This window comes from Chroicocephalus ridibundus, chromosome Z, assembly GCF_963924245.1.
Source record: "Chroicocephalus ridibundus chromosome Z, bChrRid1.1, whole genome shotgun sequence".
Classification (NCBI taxonomy): Eukaryota; Metazoa; Chordata; class Aves; order Charadriiformes; family Laridae; genus Chroicocephalus; species Chroicocephalus ridibundus.
In genome coordinates this window covers 80,850,024-80,873,057 of record NC_086316.1, presented here as the reverse complement: position 1 = coordinate 80,873,057, position 23,034 = coordinate 80,850,024, and the positions used below count along the sequence as shown (strand labels likewise).

Here is a 23,034-nt window from a genome sequence, read left to right as displayed (position 1 = left end):
AACACTGAAGTAACCTAAATGTTTAAGCACCATTTGTAAAAAAATATCATACAGCAAGATTCAGGCTCCTAGCTGAGAGGTTTTTTCAAAGGATAGTAGGTATTTAAAAGTATCTAAAAATGCATAAGCACGCTTAAAGATATTATTTTTTAAATATCTGATCAGGTTAGGTGCTTACTTCACACTGAGATGCCTATCTCTCCCTCATCCACAATGGAATGATCATTTCCCTAATACTCAAAGAACAGACACACGGGACGAAGAGGAAGTTTATTCCCTTTTAGCTATTCCAATACCTTCATAAAACACTAGAGGACTTTATTGTCAATGTAGCCCTAGGTACCAAAATGTGTAATAAAATCATGCTATTGAAAACAGCCTGAGGAATACTAGGTCAGTTTGTAGTGCAATGCCTCTGAGACTTTCCTGACGTCTGAAGTACCACATCATTCTCCAAAATGGTCTGCTCTTCTAGCTACTTCTCTATTGAACCCAAATTGGGTAACATCAATACTGGCTTCAAATTATGCTTTTGCTACTTTTCTCTTTGGGGCATTGTATTCAATAAATATACCATTAAAATAAGCTACTCTTCAAAACTGAATAAAATATTTCTCTTCTGTATGGCTTCGGCTGTTGCAATATTGAACAGAACACATGAATGTACATTATGTATTTTGCACTGTCACGACTCCTCAAGGTTGGAAAGGTTTTAGATGCAAAAGGAATAAAGTAAGATGGGCTTTATCATGTGTTTGTAAGCCATGATAGGTATTATTGATCCTAATTACCCACCTCAGATACAGACACTAAATTAGAAACCTGATATTCTGAAACTGGTAATTTTTCAGCTTTGACAGTTTATCCGGGAAGAAGAAATCCTTTTGGGGAGAAGAATTACAACTCCCTTTTTAAGCAGTTTCCATATCATATTAAGCATTTTCTTTAATTTGCCACAGAAGAAAGTGTCACTAACAAATCTAAAAAAAATAAGAGCAGTTCAAAAATTTCTATGTACTTTTCTTTCACTATGCATCAATTTTTCTAAATCCCATGAAAGGTTAGTCTTGTTTCCTTTCCTTTAGGAGATGGCATCAAGGTAGTTAAAATGTTAAGAAAACATGTTTTTTTTTCTTCAATTCTGGAAATTGTTTCACAGTAGGAAAAAGGGAGAATGCCTTTTTGAATATTCTGGCACAATTCTTCATCTAGCATTAAAAACTTTGCATCCTTTCTGTATATTTTCTACTAAGTTCCACAAGATTGTTACTTAGGCAGATAGGTATTTAAAATTAGTATCCATAGACAGAGTATTTGGCCAAGAAACATTTAATAGAGAAGATACAGCAAAGCTTGAAAACCAGTCAGAGTATTTTACTGGTCCTATAGTTTCAGTTCTAGGAATGTCAATCTGGCTGCTTTCAGCAATAACACTTAAAGAAAATACAAACTAAGAAAATTAGTATGATCCCTTAAGCCCAAATTTTGATTAGAAATACAGTTATCTCCCACACTTTCCCTATTCCTGTAAAAAAATATTTGGAGAAAATAAAAAGGAGGGGAAAAGAACCTGGGTGAAAAACACCGAAAAGTTTTGGAAAAAAAAAAAATTTTCACTTCTAAGTCACATATAATACTTGTTTGATAGTAAAGGATACTTCGCGCTTCCAGCCTTGTTGGAAGAGACTGATGGGGCTACTTCTCCCACCATGACATTCACTGAGAAATAGTAGGATTTTTTTTTATGTCTCTATAGAATAAAGAAAGTAGAGCTCACTTATTTCTTTCCCAGATAGCAAAAAGACTCATACGAGGAATAGGCTGGAAACATGTTTCAAAGTAGTCTATGACATCGCTATTCAGCGTAGAAAACTTGAGTTGTTAAGTGCCTATGTAAGAAGCGTAAAGCAATTTAATGTTGTTGTAGATGAGCAGCAAATTGCAACCCCTGAAAGCAAAGAGGAAATAAGAAAGATGTTATGATTTAGATGTGTTATGGTACTTCCTAGGGCTTCTACTGGCTAAATGCTACTCGTACATCAACCCTTGCTTTTGGGTGTATATGAAGTCAAAACAATAAGATACTGAAAGCAGAATTCATGGGGAGAAATCCGAGCCCCACTGAAATCAGTGAAAAGAGTCCCACAGGCTTAAATTGAACCTATATTTCACACCTGGCATTTGCAGAGTGTGATGAGAAGTATCTCTTCCAAATATTTCATGGGCTTAAAACAGCACAAACAGCCTAGCAAAACAAGGGTGTACCTTATTCATAAAAATGACAACATTGTAATTATGTGATGCTCTTAAGGAATTAAAAAAAAAAATTCTCATGCAGCTTTCTCACTTATTAAAAAAAAATAAAAAAAAAAATTAGAATAGCGTTAGCAAGAGGGTAGCCTCAGAAAGTAATTTAATATGAATATCATTATTAAAATCCCACTGCTTCAAATGATTTTTTTCAGATTAATAAATCTGATGAGATATAAAATTATCTGATTTATAACGGTGTATTGGTAGATCTGAAATGTCAGTTATTATCTCCCTGCTTAATGCTTAAATTGTTATATAATTTTATGCAGCTTCTAGAAGAGGTTCAAAAGGAAGAGAAATAAGAATTTTCTGGCCACCATTTCAATTAGATTTCCAGACCAGAAAATAACATTCAAGGTTATGTTTTCTCTGATTAACATAATCTGAAATAAGATATCATAGTGCTAGTAACTGGCATGGTAAATAGTTTCACTTACAAAAGTCATTTCTTCTTTAATGGATACCCAGGAATGGGATAAATCAGAAATAATTTGCAATACAAAGACTTTGTTTCAGCAGGAGTCTTTGTCATTGTGGTATATATTCTGTTAATAAATAAACTGAAAAGAATGTTTTGTGCATTAAAGAACACGAAGATACTAATCTTAAAGATTGTACATTAAGCAAAAATGCTTGGTGGATAATAACAAAATCTTGACCTGATGCTGGGCAGTGAGAACAAAATCACTGGCAGTGCATTTTTCTTGTTAGTGATGGATCATGGGGTTAGTAATTATTGGAGATGTAGTCCTCTTCATACTGCATGAAAATCAGGAGCCTGCCTCTTATTGCTAGAGATCCTTTGACACTGAGAATGAGCAGAAAAATCTCTTCTGTGCTGGTTAGTTCACAATTTACAAAAATTAACAACTGACTTTATCAGAGCCCTGAATTTATACTATTCTTGACATAACCCTTTCTTTTAGACCTCATTTCCTTTAGAGAAAATATTCTCATTCAGTACCTTTCCTGCTTTGCTCTAAAACATAATGCACTGGGAAAACAGCTCTTGTGTAGAAAATGCATTAATTCCTAATGGAATTTCTGTGTGCAAATTTATTAGATCAGCAGAAAGGGATCCTACAAACCATGACTGTGTTCTCCTATACCAACACCACCGGGGTTTCTACATCCAGTTCAAGAGGAATAACACAGAACGTATGTGGATTCTGTATCCCATAGTCCATGAACAGTCAGGGCATTCCCTGGTAGAAAACACCACAAAATGTGATTTTTAAAACCCTTCCCGTCCACATATACACAAAGAAGCTAAGTTATCTTTAAGTAGGGATTTTAGTTTTGAAGAAAAAGGAAAAGAAAAAGCACAACGCAGAGAACAATAGAACGAGCCTTAGGGCCTATTTCTGGAAGAAAAGTGCATACAAACTGCTATGGCAGTCAGCAAAATCAGCTGAGAAGCTAGCAGGAACTCGCATTTAGCTGAGAAGCCAGCATCTGGCAATGACTGATATAAAAAGCCTAGCTCTCACTTTACCTTGTGCCAGTTGCTTTTTTTGGTAACTGCATGATATTAGCACAGTTAGGAAAATGTAAATCTCAGTGTTGAATGTTACAAGCATCCTTCACTCCCTGTGCATCTCTAGAGTCAAACTACGTAGAAGCTTTTCTGTAGCTGTTAACACCAAGGATAATAGCTAATTTTGATCCTAATTCAGGCTCCATTTTAGATCACTGAGCCATCAGACAGAGAACCCACTGGTTTGAAGTCCAGGCTCAACATCAAGTATTTAGTTGGAAACATTATGCTCATGTACAGTCCATTTTACATCTTCAATAATAACACCGGTGAAAAATTCTCTTCCAGTCACTTCTCCCGCTCATTTCACAGGCATGGCTGGAGCTATTTTTGTGCTATTTGTATCATGTCTTTTTATATGAATGTTCTGCTGGGGTGCAAGGTCACTGGGGGATGTTATCTCTTGCTTCCCAGAATATCGTTACTCTGTCTGCAGCAGGAACAGGGTGCCACATCTGAACCCCCAGGTCTCAGACTTGTTACATTTTCTCATATACTGAAAGTGTTCTGGTTTTTAGTTTACTTCACCACGGTTTGTAAAAAAATGTTTAAATTCTTCTTTTGAATGTCTTGTATCCAAAAAAAAAGATAAATTTAGACAACAACAACAAAAAAAACAAAACCAAACAACAAACTCAAGACTTTCACGCCTTCATTCTCACATGTAACAATCTTCAAAATACCCAAGTCTTCTCCCTGCATAAGGATGCTGCTGCTGCTTACCAGAGAAAGAGCAGCTTTTAGAACTGCAAAGAAAATGTGAAAAAACCCCACGTCATTCTTGGTATCCTAGGATTGGATCATTAGTAGTATATCAGGAAAATGCACAAGAAAACAGTTATCACTATGATTTCACCTAGTTTTTCAAGGCAGCAAAAGTTGTATTATTGGGATAAAGCATTTAGACTTTTCAACAGAGATTTAAAATGACTCCTAGCAAAATCAGAAGCAATATGAAATGGGTACTAATATTGCAATTGGACAACAGGCTCCTGTTAATCTTCCCTAAAAAGCAGATGAAACATAATTCCTCACATAAAGCTAATTCTGTGGTTTCCTGGTTCCTGTGGGCTATACTAGCAGATGGTATCAGCAGCATCCCTTCAGCTTTGGCTAAGAGTCAGCTTTTCATTTCAATTTGTCACTTTTTAATTTCAACCATGGGCACCATATACAGTAACTGCTCAAGTTAGTAAAATAATTATTGTAAAATACCATTTCTGGTGAAATTTAATGTCTACCTACTGAACAACAATTTGCACATAACATTTGTCTCTCCACAGCCAGATACAGAGGCAATTCAAATGAACTTTCTTCATAAGCTATCCAAGGCAGATCCATGTAGTGTGAGAGAGTGTTCATCCTTCCTGACATTTTGTGTCTGTTTTGCTGTGATACCTTTCAAGAGCCTTTCCATATTAGTCATGGGCCCATCTAGCAATGTAAATATCCTTAGATTCTCATCTGAGCACGGCACTGAGGAAGAAAAGTTTGGAGCTGGCATGCATCTCCTCATTGATAGAGATGATTCTCCAGGATATATAGAGACATGGTTTAGTCATGATTTTGGCATTGTTAGGTTGATGGTTGGACTTGATGATCTGAAAGGTCCCTTCCAAACTAGATGATTCTATGATTCTATGATATTTCTCCCTCCAACGTCTTAACATCCCACAGCCTGGGCCACCTTTTTCTTCAACCCCTGGGACCAATCTGCCTGTCCTCAAAGGCAGAAACCATACTCTGTCAATGGTGGTGGTGAACCTGTAGGGCACATTCTTTTTCCTAGCTTGCTCGCTGTTGAAGGAAGGCAATCAGGTAAGTTAAAATGAATGGAGTTAAATTTTCCTGAGCAGGTTGGTTTTCTTGGTACAAAATAAGGTTCACTGTCAGCAGCCACTCTCTGCTTTTTATGGGTGACAGGAGAGAGGATCAGACAAGCAGGGATGACAGAGGAGATTACCTTTCTTGGCTGTTGTCTGCAGAACAGTCATTCTCTGCTTCACCACAACTGGTAGGGATGTAATGCTACAAGAAGACTGATTGTACACCAGTACAGGTACTGTTAAAATGAAGTCAAGTATTCTCAGTAAAAATTTAGAAGGTCTAGCTAAGAAAGTATTACTGATTTCTCTAACAAGAATGCAGAGACAGACAGGCAGAATTAAGATTGAATGGAAAATATAATACGATATATTTTAATTATTAAAAAAGTGACCGTATGAGAATAAGCTTTTTATTAGTAGTAATTTTTTACATAAGGATGTTCTCTGTGAAATTCTTTCTATTATATGCATAAAATCAAACATAATTGACAGTCGGAGACTGTTGGAAAGGGGATGGTAAACCTAGTGGGAAGCATGAATATAAGCTATAACTTAAGGATAAAAACTTGTTTTAAATTCGTTTTATTGATCTCATGTTGAGATCCTTAACCTTATTCTGCACTAATTTCATCCTGTCTCATTTTTTATTTTTATTTTTACTGATGGAATTATAATCTGTTATAATTATTTTTTTTACTTATTTTTTTACTTATTTACTTATTTTTATCTGCAAATAATGACTGTTGTTAACAAGTGAAAAGGTCCATTATGTAAATATCAAAGCCATACTTTGTTTGTTGTAGAGAGAAAAGGTTCATTTTAAATGACAAGGAAAATTCTGAATTTTTGGCTTTTACTATTTTTCATCAGGAGAGTAACAGCATATTAGTAAAATTCTGCCTCTAAGCTTATGATAAACATGATGCCATGCAAACCCTTTTATCCTGAAATTATGAAAAGTATATATTATCTCAGTCATTTTAAATTGCATTAAAGTATCCAGTGAGATTAAAATAACAGCGTTTTCCTTCCTAAAGTAACAGCATGAGTTTAGACTGTCTTTGAATACATTCCCTAGGGTCCTTCTTACAACCTTTTAGAAAATAGAAGACTGATGCTCAGAAAAAAAAAAAAAATCCTACAACTTTCTTTTATTAATTTTAATGTTCTTAGAAATGTAACTCTGCCTTTGTCTTGATGACATTCATCAAATATTTACCAAATGTGTCCTTCCACATCATCTTAGTATGTAACTGATGAAACATTAAAACGCTGTCAACAATGGTATATTTATAAGTTTGACTGCAAAATCATTACATTGCCTATAAATGTTACCATTGTGCACTAAACCATTCCTATGAAGGTAAAAAAAAAGGATAGAAAGGTCCCTCTGGTATTTCCTGGACAGGTATTCCGGGTCGTTGAATTAAAAGTTTGATTTCACAAGTTCCAGGTCTCCTGTTCACCTACTAAAGTATGGAGGTGATGCTGGGGAATACTGGATGGGAGGGTTGGTTGTGTTGTATAATTACTGACGCTTGGTTTAGCACTTTAATGATCAGGGCAGACAAAATTATCTCCTTAATATTAAGTCAAATATCACAATACTTAACCATCTCCTTAATATAAAGGAATATAATGAGTATCTCCTAAATACTAAGCAGTGTTTATCTGCTTTGCCTAAGCAGAACTATAGCTATTTTCTATGCACCCCTTAGGAGGATAAGGAAGGAGAACTGCTTAGGTCAGCAGAAGGACAGGTGATGGGTGGTTGCCAGCTGTGGCAAAGGATGATCAGTTTAAAGCAGGGAGGTATATAAGAAAGGAAAGAGTTAATAAGTGATATGATGAAACTGAGGAAAGAGACTCTAATGCAAGAACAAAGTTCCTAGCAGTAAAGTCTATTAGTTTATGAAATTATCTGCTGTAGGAAATGATAGATATTCTATTTTTTTGACTCACTGCACACTAGATGGGATAAGGTATTCATAAACAGATAATAGTAGGAAAAAAATAATAAAATCCTGTCCTTACAAGCAGAAAGACAACAAAATAACCTTAACAAGGCTTTCCAATTTCGCAGTTTCCTTGGTGCTGTTTACATGACTTAGTAGCAGATACTGCAGAGCAGTCTGTCTGTCTGAGATTTTTAATAGGTTGTTTTAATAAGCCTTTCTTGTGATTTGTGTTTCTGATACGAACAGCAATTACCCAGCCAAGTAATGAGACTCTAATGAACATGTCTTTCCCAGATTACTTTAGAAGTTCATCAGAGAAGCCTGATAGCATTGTAAAATCTAAAATCTGTGGGGTTTTTTTCCTGTCAAGACACACCTGATTGTTCTACTAAGTACTTTCTACATGAGAAATTGAAAGCTGAAAAACAAATATATATGTAGGTCTGTGTGTATGTGTGTGAACATGAAATATATGTTACCTCCATTTACCACTATAGAAAAAAAACCCCAAAATTGTTTCTGCCTACAGTGTGATCCAAATATGTACATCAATGTATTTGTTTCCACTACAGGTTTCATATCAAAGTGTATCTCCCCTGTGTACAGGAGGGAGTTTTCTTCAGCAGAAATAAAGGGAAAGTGAAGAGGGAGATATTCCTTCCAAGATGAAGGAACTCCTCTTTATTATGAAATTCATCAGACACAAGCCATAGGTGTATTTTTCTGGGATTATTTCTATCTGTTTGGGTTTTTTTTTTGTTTTGTTTTTTTTTTTTGTCTGATCTAATATAGCCTTCAGGGCAGGGTGAAAAAACAGTAGCTTCGCTTTGAATCCTTTGAATCCTGAACGTGCTTTTTACTTACATGGGGCTGGCGTGGTTTGGCTCACAAGGAATGTTCAGATGGAACCCCTACCCTAAACCTAGATATTTGAAACTAAATTTGAAAGGGATAGCAATTAATACTGACAGCAGGGCATGAATTTTTTTTAGTCTGGATAGTTTGGGAAACAGCCTTATTCAAGAATTACTAATTTGACACTGAAATACAAAGCTGTGGAAGATCTACCTGCAAAGAGGATCTGAGGGAACAGTATTCTGGAAAAGTATTACTTGATAGCAATGTGGTCAGAATTTGACATCATTTTAGTCACATGAGCTGCTCATATTAAATGATGTTCTGAACTCCAGGTGGATGCATTCCTGCTTTAGGAATCTGAATTTCATTTTTAGGCGTTAAAAGCTTTTAAGATGTTGATTGTTAATGGTGGCTACCTTTCTAATGCCAAAAAGGAAAAAAGAAAAAGAAAGTTTAAAACCCCAGGAATTTTTAGGTTTTTTTTTTCAGATACTGTTAATTATCAGACAGATAATTACAGATTACTGTAAACAGTACAGAAAAAGATACTGTTAATTATCCTGACACTGCTCAGATAAAAATCACTGATACCTTGTCTCAAACAAGATACCATATAAAAAATATTAATTCTGTCAAGCTGCTTTGACTAAGGAGAAATATGAATAGCAACAGCACAAATTCCCTTTATCCCAGAGAGGGACCTGGGACCAGATTCCTAGCCCAAGGGCCCCAAACCTTTTCCTCCTAGAACTCAGTTTCTTTCCTGTGAGTTAGAAATTACACTCCTTGAATTCAAAGTATGTAATTGCTGAGATAAACAACTCAGGAACAAACCTTACCTTGCAAATTGATGGCTGCAGATTGCTGGTGTACAATGACAAATGATGACTCTGCTCAGAATGTGTTTGCAAGCAGAGAAATAGAGGAAGGACTGTGTGCATCAAACACTTAAATTGCATTGAATAATGTGACTGATTGTAGTCAATAGTAAGTAGAAAACATTAGAGAAAGGAGCCCATGATTTTACAGAGTGAAAAGAATGGGACAATGTAAGAGAAAGAAAGGCATGGAAGTATATGAGCAGAGAGGAAAAACTGAAGTGTTTACAGAAGAACAAAAAGAAACAACATAGGTGATGGAAGGACAGTGACAACTATTAATTTTAATGAGAAGTTACTTCGCCTGCATCTTCACTGCGTTAAAGTGGTGATCACTGGAATAGCATAGACCCAAGCTTCTGAGTCCAGTAGATGTAGCTTACTGGCAGCTTGTTGTGGTGCCAAGAAATCAAACCTTGCAACAAAAGGAAGCGCAAGTGCATGTTTGGGCTTGAAATTCACTCTTGGAACCAGATCATTCAAGTTCTCCTCCATCACCAAACATCTTCATCCATGAGTGTACAACCTCAAATGCCACTATAGTGCCAGACTGTGAAGGTGAACAGAAAATATAGAGGAAGGGAAATCATAAGAAAAAATATAGTTTTAACAGCTAAATATTTACCTCTTTGCATACAAGTTTTAATGGCCAAAATATATTTTGATCTTTGTTTTTTACAAAAGGGGGACATATACTTCTGTTTTGATTTATTCTATTTGACAACTAAATATACTTTTCAGAGAGTTCTAAAGATAGTTGACAGACTTTTAGTTATCTTTTTCTTCTATATCTAGCTTGTATAGTGCCAGGTACTTTGTAAGTACTTAAAAATATTAAACAATAGTAATTTTACAAAATAAGACTGGAAACAGTTCTTGTAATATCCTGACAGTTTTTCTTTGCTTCATGGAAACAAATGACTAGGAAAGTGGTGCTGCTAGTGAAGAGTGTTGCAGAGTGCTGAGCTAATGTAGATCCCTCATTTATGTAGAATAAAAGGTAACAAGAGATTTAGTGAGTGAACTCAAAAGTCATACATAAGAGAAAACAGGTTTCAGAATTGATCTGAGCAGGATAAATTGTGGCATTGCTCACAAAATGCACACAGAGAAACGGATTATCTAAGACAAAAGCAAAACCAAAGATATTCTTATTGAACGAAATTTCTGTGTTCACCTCAGTATTCTTCCACTCAATGACGACAATAAAAAGAACAGGAAAGCTTATGCAGTAGACCTCTGAAAATGTCAGTGTCTTGTGTACACTTAGTGCAGCATTTTCTTAATCTCATTTCTTCACTTTCTGTTTCGTTCCTTCTGGTACAGCTTTGTGTAAATTCTCAAAGGAGTTGGCTATTTGTTTACTTAGTGTGTACAGTGGCCCAAACAGGGTGGAAAATTCAGACAAATTACGCAGCTGGACATCAGTGTTAGTTGTTTTGTTATACGTAATCAATAATCATAGCCATGTGAAAGCTTTGAAACAGAAACCTTTTAATTTTAGAAACGGGTGCTTCTGAGATAATCTTCTGTTATTTGGAGGTCACTAGGATTTCCCCTGAGATTTGAACATATATTATTGAAAACCAAGATATGGGTCTTCAGGTCTTGTAACTTTCTGCGATTTGTGTATTGGTGTGACTGACATGTTTAACTCACTGTTTATATCTGAACCACTGTTTTATTTTATACAGGCAAATTAAACTGGATATATCAAAGCCATACATCCCCATAAACTCTGTAGAGATGAACCGAGATGCATGACACTTACTACTGCAGTAAATTAACAAGATTAATGGGAGATTTCTTCTTACCTTGTGAACCCAAAAAATCCATCTCTTTGTTCACACTAGATTAATTTTGCTTTTTGCAAGTGGCCCTTTCCTAATTTTACATTCTTCAAAGATTATGAATAATACCAGACTGTAAATTTCTGATGCAGCACTTTAGTGAGATGTCCTCTGGGATTTTGTTTCAAGTCTACCTTGAGACTTCAAGATCTATCTTCATCAAAATATGTACTGGTCTCTGGTTCTGCATATACTTATCCTTTGTCTTCAGATAGAAAACAGATTTACAGGGTGCAAAAAAAACCCCACAAAAATAAAACTCAGAACACGGGAACCACTGTAGTCCAGGATGGTTGAATCTTGTTGCCACGGTGGAAAAACGATTTGACTCTTTGTGTCCAGATACAACTGAAGCAAGCTGCTTTCAGTAGGAGTAAAGATAATATTATGCAGAAGTTTGTCCTTTGGCAAATTATCCTTGCAACAACTTACTACTTTTTGCATGTGGAATTTATTGTTCTAAAAGGAGCAGTACAATGAGGTACTATGAAATATGTTCCTTTCTGTACAGGTGACTAATTTAATAAAAATAAATTTTATTGTCTTCATCGAATCATAGAATCACAGATACAATCTACTCGGGGCTCAGACGGACCTCTGGAGATCCTTAAGTCCAACATCCCTGTCCAAAGCAGAGTAAACTAGAGCGGGTTGCTCAGGATTGTGTCTGGTTTTGAATATCTCCATGGATGGAGACTCCACAACTACTCTGGACAACTTATCACTGTGTCTGATCACCCTCACAGTAAAGAAGTTTCCACCTATCCTTAGGTGGAATTGATTTATATTCAGGTAAATAAACAATAAGTTCACATGCAGGTAAAGGTGGAAGAAAGCTACTTTTTCTAGCTCCAGTAAAACTGCGAAGTACTTTTGTTATAAACTTCTATTCTAGTATATTTTGATCTGGGTCAAGATTGTTACATATATTATATTAATTTCTTCCACTACTTAAATGGCCCCAGAAAAGTAATAGGTTTTTTACACAAATATGACAAGATCTATTCCTTTTTTCTTAGAAGACAGATGTTAGATAAAGCATATTGAGTGACTGTAATTCTGAACCGAGGATATTCTTAATTTTAGGTCCCTGGCTGAGATTTAAGCTAAATATTCCATATCTCAAAAGATCTCTGAGGAGCAATTTGTGGCCAAATCTATGGCACACAACCTTCTCATATGTAAGACAAATATGGAATTTCAAATGTAAAATGAAGATGAGATCTTCAGAAAGACAGAGGAAAACAAAATAATGACACTGATTAAAATTAAAATACTTTAATACCAGCTTGAGGTGTCAGAAATTGGAGTTGTTTTTTTCTTTACCCACTAAGTATTTTTTACTTGCTATATTAAATTTCAGGTAATGAAAGCTACATGACATCTTACTTCCTAGCAAAGCTACAGCAATATTTTTGCTGATTTTTTCTCTTTTCTTGAAGAAAACTGATAATATTTTCTTAGTTCAGTGTTATCCTACAGAGAAGAGAATTGGTATAATAACATTACACCCCAAACTGGTCCCAAGTCTATAATAAGATTCTAATTTTGTTGTTGCACTTTCAGGTCATAGAGCTTTTTTGTAAAAGTAAATTGTCAGGATCATCTTGTGCTTTGGGGAACTCAAGTTATCTTCCATCTGGTTTGAAAATTACCACTAAACAAGGTAGAAGAAAAGCTATTTTTTACATTGTACTTGGATACTATGGAACTAATCAAAGGATACAAACCACAATTTCCAACATTTCAGAAAGCCCCAAATTGCTTTCTATTTGGTTATTTTTTCACAAATTTATTTTTTCATTGCCTTGATTTCCAGTTTCTTTATCTTTCTCCCTCTCTCCTTCATCCAAAACAAAAGGAAATGCTTATGAAAGTGTGTGTGTCTGTATGCATGCATGTTTGAAAAATGCCATCAGATTGCATTTTTGTACTAAAGACGTTTGAAGAATTCTTAGAGAATATTGCAGTTTATATTCAAATGACCTGTTTAAGACTTCCAATACCTGAATCATTGTCCAGATAATCCAAAACAGAATCGAAATTTACATCTTTCTTGACATTCTTCATTTGTTTCATTTATTTTAATGGTTGTCTTCACTATTTCTCATTCTTTACCTAATAAAAATCCTTGTATAATTTGATTAGGTGTCCAGAATACAGTTCTCACTCTGGCTCACTGTGTGTCTTAGAGATAAACATGCTAAAATTCCTGTAATCTAGGGAGAAGCAAATCTGATGCAAAAACTGTGCAATTCCTGAGGGACTGGGTATGCATCACTTACCTAGTGGGAATGCACTGAGAAGGGAGGCAGTTTAGCAGCAGACAGAGCAGTCTGGGGTAGCTTCTGCGTATTGAAACACTCAGGAATCTTTAGGTTACAAAGGTCCCCACTTTACCCAGCCCAATGCTGTCAACAGCCATCTTCTGACTCAACTTTAAGATGTCCTGACTCATCTTTAAGATCTCAAGTATCTTAAATGTCTTTTCAACTTAAATGATTCTATGATTCTATCTCTGCATAACTTTTCTTGGCTCTCTAGTACAAGATTTTAATAGCATTTGTGCCATTAGACTCATTCAACTTGAACTTGAGCTTTAAGCTGGTATTTGTCCATCCACATTCATTTTCATTCATAAAAATAAGCACCTTCTGAATCACGGTATTACAGCGGCATATGTCTTCCTAGGATAAACCATCGAGGTGCCATATTTTCACAACATGTCATTTGTAAATTGCCTGACAGTTATTTCTCCCATTATTTATCTTGTTTTACTCCTCATAAAGTGGAAAAAAAAGGTTTCTTTTCCAGTTAACAAGGTCTAATAAGAAGATGTCTCTTGATAAATGACAGGATATGCATCAGGGTATATCTCACATTGTGAAACATTTTCCTGTAGTAAAAATGCAACAAATAATATTTCTATCAGCTTTATTGGATATTGGTTGCTACTACGATTGCTCACACTCATATGTTAAATGGATCTTTTAGAGCAGCCACCAAATCCAGTATAGCTGTAAAATACACATCCCTAAGCCTTCAGCACCTGTTTTTATATGGGAATGCAAAGATAAGAGAGAAATATTGCAAGAAGGCTATATCAAGCAGGTGAAACAGCTGATAGAGTGTGCCAGAGGAGTGAGGAAAAATAGCGTAGACTTATGGCAAAGATGTGCTTTCCAATTGCAAATACCATGAACAAAAACTTCATGGGTAGAAACAAAATCCATGGTGGTGTCTACAGTTAAGTCCACAAAAGTGACTGCCTTCCTGCTTTTATCTAGAGTAAATGAGTAATAATAATAACAGTGATAGTAACAGTCATAATAGCAACAATCATACCCGTACTAGGTCTCCTGAATGGGAGACACTCCTGGGAACTGCTCAGAGACGTCTGCCTGCAGTAATAAGTGAGTTTGCACAGTGCCACGTACCATCTCAGTGTCTGTAGCTCTCCTTTGTCCTCTCTCCCCTGACAGCACTCCTGAGCAACAAGCACAGGAACACACTAAAGAAAATCCACCCAGATACCTGCCACAGGAATCTGAGGTGTTCCACAACGCACATCGCGCTTGGGCAGTAATTCGTCCTGTTTGTAGTGAGATAATTGAGGCTGGGAGGCAGCCTGTCTGTCAGCCACTTCGCAGTCAGGGAAGACATCTACAGAGAGTGGTTTAGCACTGTCTCTACTAATTACACTAAGATCCTAGAGTGAGGAGGTCCATACCATATGTATCTCCGATCAGAGCCGGGTTTGTGTGACAATACTTTGTTAGGCACAGTTTATATCATAATGACACAGGGATCTATTCTGACATTTATGGTTAGGGCCAAGGAGTGGGCTCAAGCACTGATCCATAGTCATTTGTGCTGCTTAATAGTTAGCATGCTTGCTTTGAAATACTGATGCATGGGAAGTAGCAGCTTCCAGTATGATGTCCACAGGTGATTTGGAGGGAGATAAAGTCACAGGCTATTTTTGCTAGGCAATATAGGCAAGGGGACACTTCTTTGGGGTACAAAGAAAGTTTAGCTATATAAATTGATGATTAGTGGATGGTGTCTACTCCATTTTATTTTATTTATTGGGATAGATTTAGACTGGATAGGTAATTTCTTAAAAAAAACCCTTACCTAAAAGACACTCTCCATAAGTCAATAAATGGTCAGTACAGTTTGTTCACTGTCTCGGGGGCTGCCTGACATTGTTTGTCTCTGTATGTAGCTTTTGTGGTCATGCATTAACAATAAAAATTTGCCAGGCTTGTCATCTGTAAGTTTTTGATAATGGGAATACTCTCCAGTAGAAGCCATTTAATGAAGTCATCACCACTCACTCATTAATCAGCCTTAGAGAGGATGTGATGACAGGTAGTTTACAAAAGAAGAGTTACTCTAAGGATGTTTGCTGGGAAAAAGTGACTGTTTTCCAGCTGGTTTTCCACACCAATAAGGTATGGCACAATTTGAGGAGGAGAATAAAGGCAGGAAAGCCCCAGTGTACACATCAAGAGCAAGATGTGTATTGCATATTATGTAGAAAAAATAATAAAAACCCCACCCAACCTCCATTTTAATGCACCCAACCTGTCTAATATGGGGTTTCCAGGTCCTCTTCTGATAGCAGCTGTCTACTAATGCGAAGATGCTGGCCTTGGTGAGGAAGGAGAGTCAATCACCACATCTCTTTCTGTGCCGTCCTCATTTGTGCTTGGGAGACACAGAAGGAATATGTCCAAGACTGGCCAACGCTGCAGCTCTCAGAGCAAAATCAGATGTACCCACTAGAAAAAATCCAAAACACTGTACACCAGCACAGTGATTGAGCAAGAGAGATCTTGATCTCAGTCACCAGTGTTTATAGAACACATTCATAAACTAATTTGAAGCAAAAGGGAAGCAAGAGAGGCAATACACAAAGCAACTTTTTATTCTCAGCCCTCTTATACCTGTTCTGTGAGTTAAGCAAGACATTTTATCTCTTTGTGTCTTTTTCTAGCTCACGTCTCTTTTCTTTGGCCTCTGTGGACTGACTCCACTGACCTCTAGGCTCTGTCTGATTATGGAGTATGAAATCTAGCCCAACACTGGCTACAGTCCCTAGATAGTGCTGCAATAAAAAATCTACCCATTTTCACAACATGTTTTGTTTTAGAATCAAGTTGTCTTCAGTCCAGTCATCCTGTACTACTATGTCCCCATTCCCTGTTTTTTGACTGCTAAACCAATTTCTGCATCACACTGCTATTGAACCAGAATCAGTAAAAAAAAAAATATTTTTTTTTTTTTTTCATTTCGTAAAATATACATCATCCCAGGGATGAGGCCTTCAGGACACACATTTCTATGAGAGACTTAAAGAGGTCAGTCTGTTTGCCTTATTAAAAAGAAGGCTGAGAGGTGACTTGATTGCAGAGTTTAAATACCCCAGAGGGAAGAGAGATGGGGGCAAAATCCACGCTAGTGTTTACTGTAGCCAGCACAGAAACAAGCAGCGATGGCTGGCAGCTAAATCCAATTACAGTTAAAGCCCATTTATACTTGAAAGGAGGCTCAGCATTTTCAGCAGTGCTGCACGACTGCAGCAGGCCACCACAGAAGCTTCTCCATCTCTTGTCTCCTTCCTGACGAGGCTGGATACTTTCTTTTGCAGATGATTTTTAACACAAGGTACTGAGACAAGTGAAACTCTATAGCCTGGGTTACTCTGGAGGAGATCTAGTTAGTTAATTGTACTTTAAAATCTACATATATTATATATTATTATGTCTATGCACTATGTGCATTTGAGACTGCGGTAATGAGAAAAATACTGAAGCAGATTACACGTCTGTTGGCACCTCGATTTCTCGGTCTTTGAATTGACTCACCCATAATAAATAAATAGGTGCAATCTGAGCCTGAAAGAGTCCAAAGCTGTGCAAGGTGTGGCAGATGAAAGAGCTACTTATTGGTATCGTTACTGCTATTGCTCCAAGCACAGTACTGGAGGTCAAAATACTCCCCATTTGCCTCTGTGGGACAGTGGCTTTTCCTTTGAGGAAGCAAGTCTTAAAAAGCAGATCTACAGACTGTGAAGAAACTTATCCTGACTGGTTATATAGAATGGATGATCATGAATTACTTTCAGTGACAAAGAAGCAGCTTGCTTTATATAAGCACAATGGCTCATAGAACACCTTTTGATGTCTGCATTATCTGATAACCACAATTACTTACAATGGGAAGTGGAGGGCAACAAGTTTCTATGTTAAGACAACTCACCAACTCCAGACATGATCTACTTTACCCCTAAAATACTCTACTTTTCTTTCTTTTCTTGTTCTGCATGACTCCAGATACCTGAAAAGGTGGGAAAGGGGGGAAGGGAGAGGGAACACAGAGTATAAGCAAGCGAAAACACTCTTCTGCAGAAGGCATTCCAAGTACTGCATGAAATACAAAGAAACTGGCAAAGATTAAATCTTTTCTAATAAAAAGCTAAATATTGCTGCCTAATTGCCTCTATCATTTTAATGTTTTCTTTTTTTAACAATATGCATGACACCACATGGAACTGGCCAGATACAAGTGAGTGTCTTTTCGACCTTTGTTTGGTTGATTAGGTTTTCTTTGGGTGACTGATGACTGTCATTGATTTTAAAGTGCCTCTGATGATGATGTATGTGTGATGTGTGTCTTGATTTTCAAAAGCACTTCTTATTGGCCTCTCTTTAAGTATTACAGGTCAGTAATACAATTGTAGCGGGAGTGAAGTACCAATGAGTAAATGAAAGAAAAAATCCATATTTAGTACATTTTGTGACATTTTTTTAGGGAATATTTAGAAAGCATCTCTTATTCAGAAAAGACTGTAGAACCTGACTTTTGAAAATTAGGACCAGTCAGCAGCTCTCCAATTGTAAACCAAACAATGGAGACAGATGTCCAAAACAGATAGTCAGTTCTGAAAGTATTGTCAAGACATGGAGAGGAAAGAAAAAGGAAGGTAACGCACTCAAAATGTCTGTTAGATTTTATTTCAGTAATGAGCAGGCAATGCAGTGATATGGTCACAGAGCTTAATTCACCTTGCATAAATTTGAGTGAAATTACATTATTCGGAGGCCATGGTATTCTGAAGGATGGCTAGACTCAATAATTATTTGAACAACCTGCTGCTTGCTAGCACAAAATAAAAGAAATGATAATACTGAGACTATATTAGACAGACCGGCTAGTCAGTATGTTCATGAATCTCTGAGCACTGTTGAAGAGCACAGTACAGTGAGGACTGCCAAAGAGATTATATCACCTGGGTAATTCCTTAATCATTTTAAAACTTATCTTTCAAAAGACATGAGTACATTTAGGCCTCATGGAAGTACTGAAACTCTCCAAAACGTCTGCACTCAAGAGTAGTCTGGAGAAATGCTATGGAAACATCCTACCATAGAGCCTTGCCAGTACAATTCAGTCCTTACCTCATTGTAATGCCTAGCTTCTTTCCAGCAAAAACTGCCCAGGTCTGCCAAATTCTGCAAGTACATGGTGGTGCCATTGTACAGACGCAGATGCGATGCCAAGCTCATTCCTGTGTGTGACCCATGTGAAACGAGGTTTGAATGAAAAGAAAATACTCCAACAGCCCCTTATTACCTGGAAGGGTAAATGGGATATTCATCCCATAGGCTAAATAAAGAAATGAGGAATCTCTTTTAACTCTATGGGTAAACAGGTATGACATCATACTGCGCTTTTGTGCAGTGGTTACAATTAAAACTGGAATACTAAATTTAATATGGGTTATTGATTATTTTAAGGATGACAGTACAGGTGAAAAAAATACTTTATTTCCTCTATCTATTCCTCATCATCTAAATATGACATGGATAATTAACACTGGATTTGGCAAGTATTATAAGATTATACCATATAACAGGTTGGTACAAAATTTAATTGTATATCTGCAAAGTGCTTTGCACTTGAAAGGAGATATACTGTATAGTATATTCTACATGGTGTATAGAAGTATTATAGAATACAAAAGTTAAAAATGTACTCGCAAATTCTTATCTCTTCAAGGACAGTCTATGCATGCCTAAATATTCCTCTAAAAACAAAACAAAACAAAACAAAACCAACACACAAACCTTCAGCACTTAGTTTGAAAAAAAACACACCATTTATGTGTCTCATCTCATACAAAAAAACAAAGTATAGCCAAAAAGGGGCCCAAATAGGGACGATACCGTGGCAAAATATAGACAAATAGTACCTTTAAATTACTTAACTAATAATTGTTGGATTTATCTGTTGTTTTATTCTGACGTTTTTTATTTCATTTGTCGTATAATGGAATTCAGTGTACTCTCTTGAGAATGACATTACAACTGTGTTGCCAGAGGCAAGCAAACAAGGTACAGATGCTTAAGGGAGATTAAAAAAAAAAGAAATGCTAAAATTTTAGTGATGTTCAAAAAAAAAAAAAAGTTGTCAGGGCAGGAGCTGTGTTCAGTGCTTTTTTCTGTGTCAAAAAGAGTAGTTTTCCCATATATGGGGCAGTTACAGTTTTAAACACATAGATTCTATTTCCATGGGTTTTAGTGTTGGGGAATGTGATAAAGTAGTTTCTGACAGATTGCCCTGAGCGTATATCTGATCTTTCCAACTGCTGCCTCTACGGTTCACTGAGAGGAGATCAGAAGGCCTGAGGTTGGCAGGTGGCAATGCAAAGCACACAAACGAAAGGGTTGTCTTTCACGGTTTTTCCTTTTTTTTTCTTGCCTTTTTTTTTCCCCCTCTTTTTTTTGTTTTTTTTTTTTTTTTCCTCCTTATCACTGGCTTCCAACAGTTTGGCCTGTACAAATCCCCATCTGCTCTATCCCTGTCTCCAGAAAATGGCACTTAGAAGCAAGCCTGCGTAGTTGATTCGTATATAAGCTTTGAGGCATTGGATTATCGGAATTATAACTGCGACGCCGACCAGTGTGGGTCGCGAACCGGAGCCCCCTGTTGTGTTAGGAGCCACACAAAGGGCTATTCGCAGAGTGGGGTGTCTGGAGCAGCACAGATTCATGGCTTCTTGCCATGTAGCATTTAGTGTCTGTCAACTCAGTATTTTCACATGGAAAGCAATGCCATTAGACCATTTTCACTCAATGTAGCTCGGAAGTCATAATCACACATTAATAAAAATAGGGACAATCACCCAGCATTTCATAAAGCAGCCTTTTCTACACTATTTTCCTTATAACTGTAACAGATGGGTTAGTTGAGATGGGCCAACAGAGATGGGTGATTTACTGGCAAAAAAATTATGACAGCTGGATTGTACACATATACAACCACACAGACTCTTAAATTTAAGTAACATTTTAGGAAGGGAGGGTTTGGTTCTGACCCCATCAGTTGGAACTGGATCTACCCCCTAAGAATATTAGGTATTACCCTTCAATTTGCTGATTTTTAACATTTTCATTAATTACCTAGGCATAAAAATGCAGGAGTGTACTGACACAATCTGCTGATATCACAAAGTGGGAGCATTTTCTATCTAGAAGAGACAGGGTTATTGTAGAGGAAAAGCTGTGTGACCCAGAGGAGTGACAGAAGTGGAATTAAATGTAATTGTAAAAAGTGCAAGGCCATGCCCTTAAGGACTAATAGCAAGACTTCTTGCTATAACATATTAACTGGAAGCAGGAGGGAAAGTCTTGGATATATCAGCCATTTACAGGGTGATTATAAACCACAAACCTTATGCAATTGTGTATAAAATAAATGTCACTTCAAGAGGTATTCGGAGTGATATGTTTATCAGCGGTATGGAAGCATCGAAGGTATTACAGAAAATACAAGTGAAATCTCAGTAAAGATTAGCTGTAGTTGCTTATGGATGATGATGGCAAATTCAAATCGGAACGGGTGCAGACAATGCATATCAGGCTGGTCCTATCAGAGGAAATGAAAGACAGCTTAATTCCTTTAGCTTAGGTAGATTAAAGTAGAGAGGTGATAAAAGTACTGTGCATATGTTGATAAGAAGCAAAGAGACGTAAAGAATTGTGAGGAAGTACCATTTAAAATAAAGGACAATGAGGGGAAAACATCTAATGTGTACTAAGTGGAAAGGAAGTAATTCTGCCTAGAAGTTAGGTGATGGCTACTGATCATCTCATGACAGTGCAGATGCTCCAGGACAGCATTCAGTGAGAATAAAATGGGGCACAAGCTCCTCTCCCTCTCCCTCTCCCTTCCCTTGTATCTAGTGTCATTGCCAGAACCACTGAAGGACTGAAATAACAACAAGGACCTCTTAAAGGCCTATGTCATTCTTCTGAGCATCCTCCACAGGTGCCATAGTACCTATTTCTCTACAGTGTGGGAATAATTGTTTTCATTAAGATAAAATCAGAGCAATTGTCCCTAATCAACTTTAACTTGAGATTTGCACCTCCTGATTTAGACCCGAAAAACAGACTGTATAGCTTAAAGTTTGTCTATGTTTTCTTTTTTCCAGTTATATCAATTGAATTGACAGATAAATTACTGCATCTCCATTGCTTTCTGGACTGTGTCAATGAGTGTTAAAATAGTGTTCTAAATATAGCATTTCATATACCCATGACCACGAGTCCTAGTAGGATTACCTTCAAAAGGCTTCTCTTCAATAATATTTTTTTATTCTTTATTCATCTTGTTCTTTGTTTTGTCTTCTAATTTTTGTGGGACTTTCAGAAAAAAGAAAAAAAAGATGACATCTGAAAATGTTGCTCTGTAACTATTAAGCTGCAAACTTAATTAACAAAAAGGAAGAGAAAGGTAGGAAGAAATATCACATTTGGCATATTTCACTTGAATCCTTTAATTAAGCATCAAAGATAACTATAAATTCTGGACTGTTAATGTTTTGTTTGTGGCTACATGCCACTCCAACTGTAATCTTTCCAGCCTGTTGGTTTGCTCACATAATAGCCATGTCCGCTTACGCAGGTGGAATGCCACTGAGATATGTCTCATGGTCTCCTGTTAGCAGTGCACTCACCCTGCTGACACCCAGCTCAGCAAACTTTTGTTTTGATTGTACCCAAGCAAGTTGAAAGGACAGAGATCCTTACCGAGGACAAGAGAACTGCTACAACAGATCGGCAGAGTTAAATGTCTGTATTTTTTGTGAGTAGCCCTGTTGATTTCACAGGACTGCATGATTTACAAATGCGCAGAACACTAGTAACAAAAAAGAAAGTGAGTCAACATCAGACACTTAATCCCTAGAAGGCCAAATAAATTGAAAACCATTACATCTTGCTGTGGATGTGCTGTAGTGTAATTTTCATTTAAGCTATTTACTCACCCCATAGGTACAGCTTTTCTGTAGTCTGCAGTGTGCCCTACCATCAGATTATGGAGTGCAAGTTCAGCATATGTCTCAGAATGAGAACAGTATTGAAGAGTGGGTATAGATCAAAACAGTTCGTCTTTCACTAGAGACATCAGAGAAAAGTAACTCTTTCCATATATGTCAAATCTGCATAAGAAAGCAAAAGCAAACCCCCTTTTTCATGGGTAGTTCTCAGTGTCATTCTGGGTTAAAAACAAATATTCTCTTGGATCATTTTAAGCCATCTGTGATCTAAGCCGTTCCCTTCTTTCACTGTCCCCCTCCTCCTCCCACTTTTTATTTTGTATACTCAGGTATACCACCTGTTCAGAGACTGATGACTGCTTGTTACCAGACTGTTTCTCTAGGACCTGAATCAAGGTGTAATAGAATTTTTTCCATTTACTTCATCAATTTTGCTTTATTTTCTTAACCTTCTTACCCATATG

General features: G+C 36.8%; 1 protein-coding gene across 1 annotated transcript in view; it reads left to right on the top strand.

The window, feature by feature from the left end:
* The window catches only part of RIT2 (Ras like without CAAX 2), a 197,813-nt gene that overhangs the window by 159,590 nt on the left and 15,189 nt on the right, over nt 1–23,034 (top strand). The window lies entirely within an intron of this gene.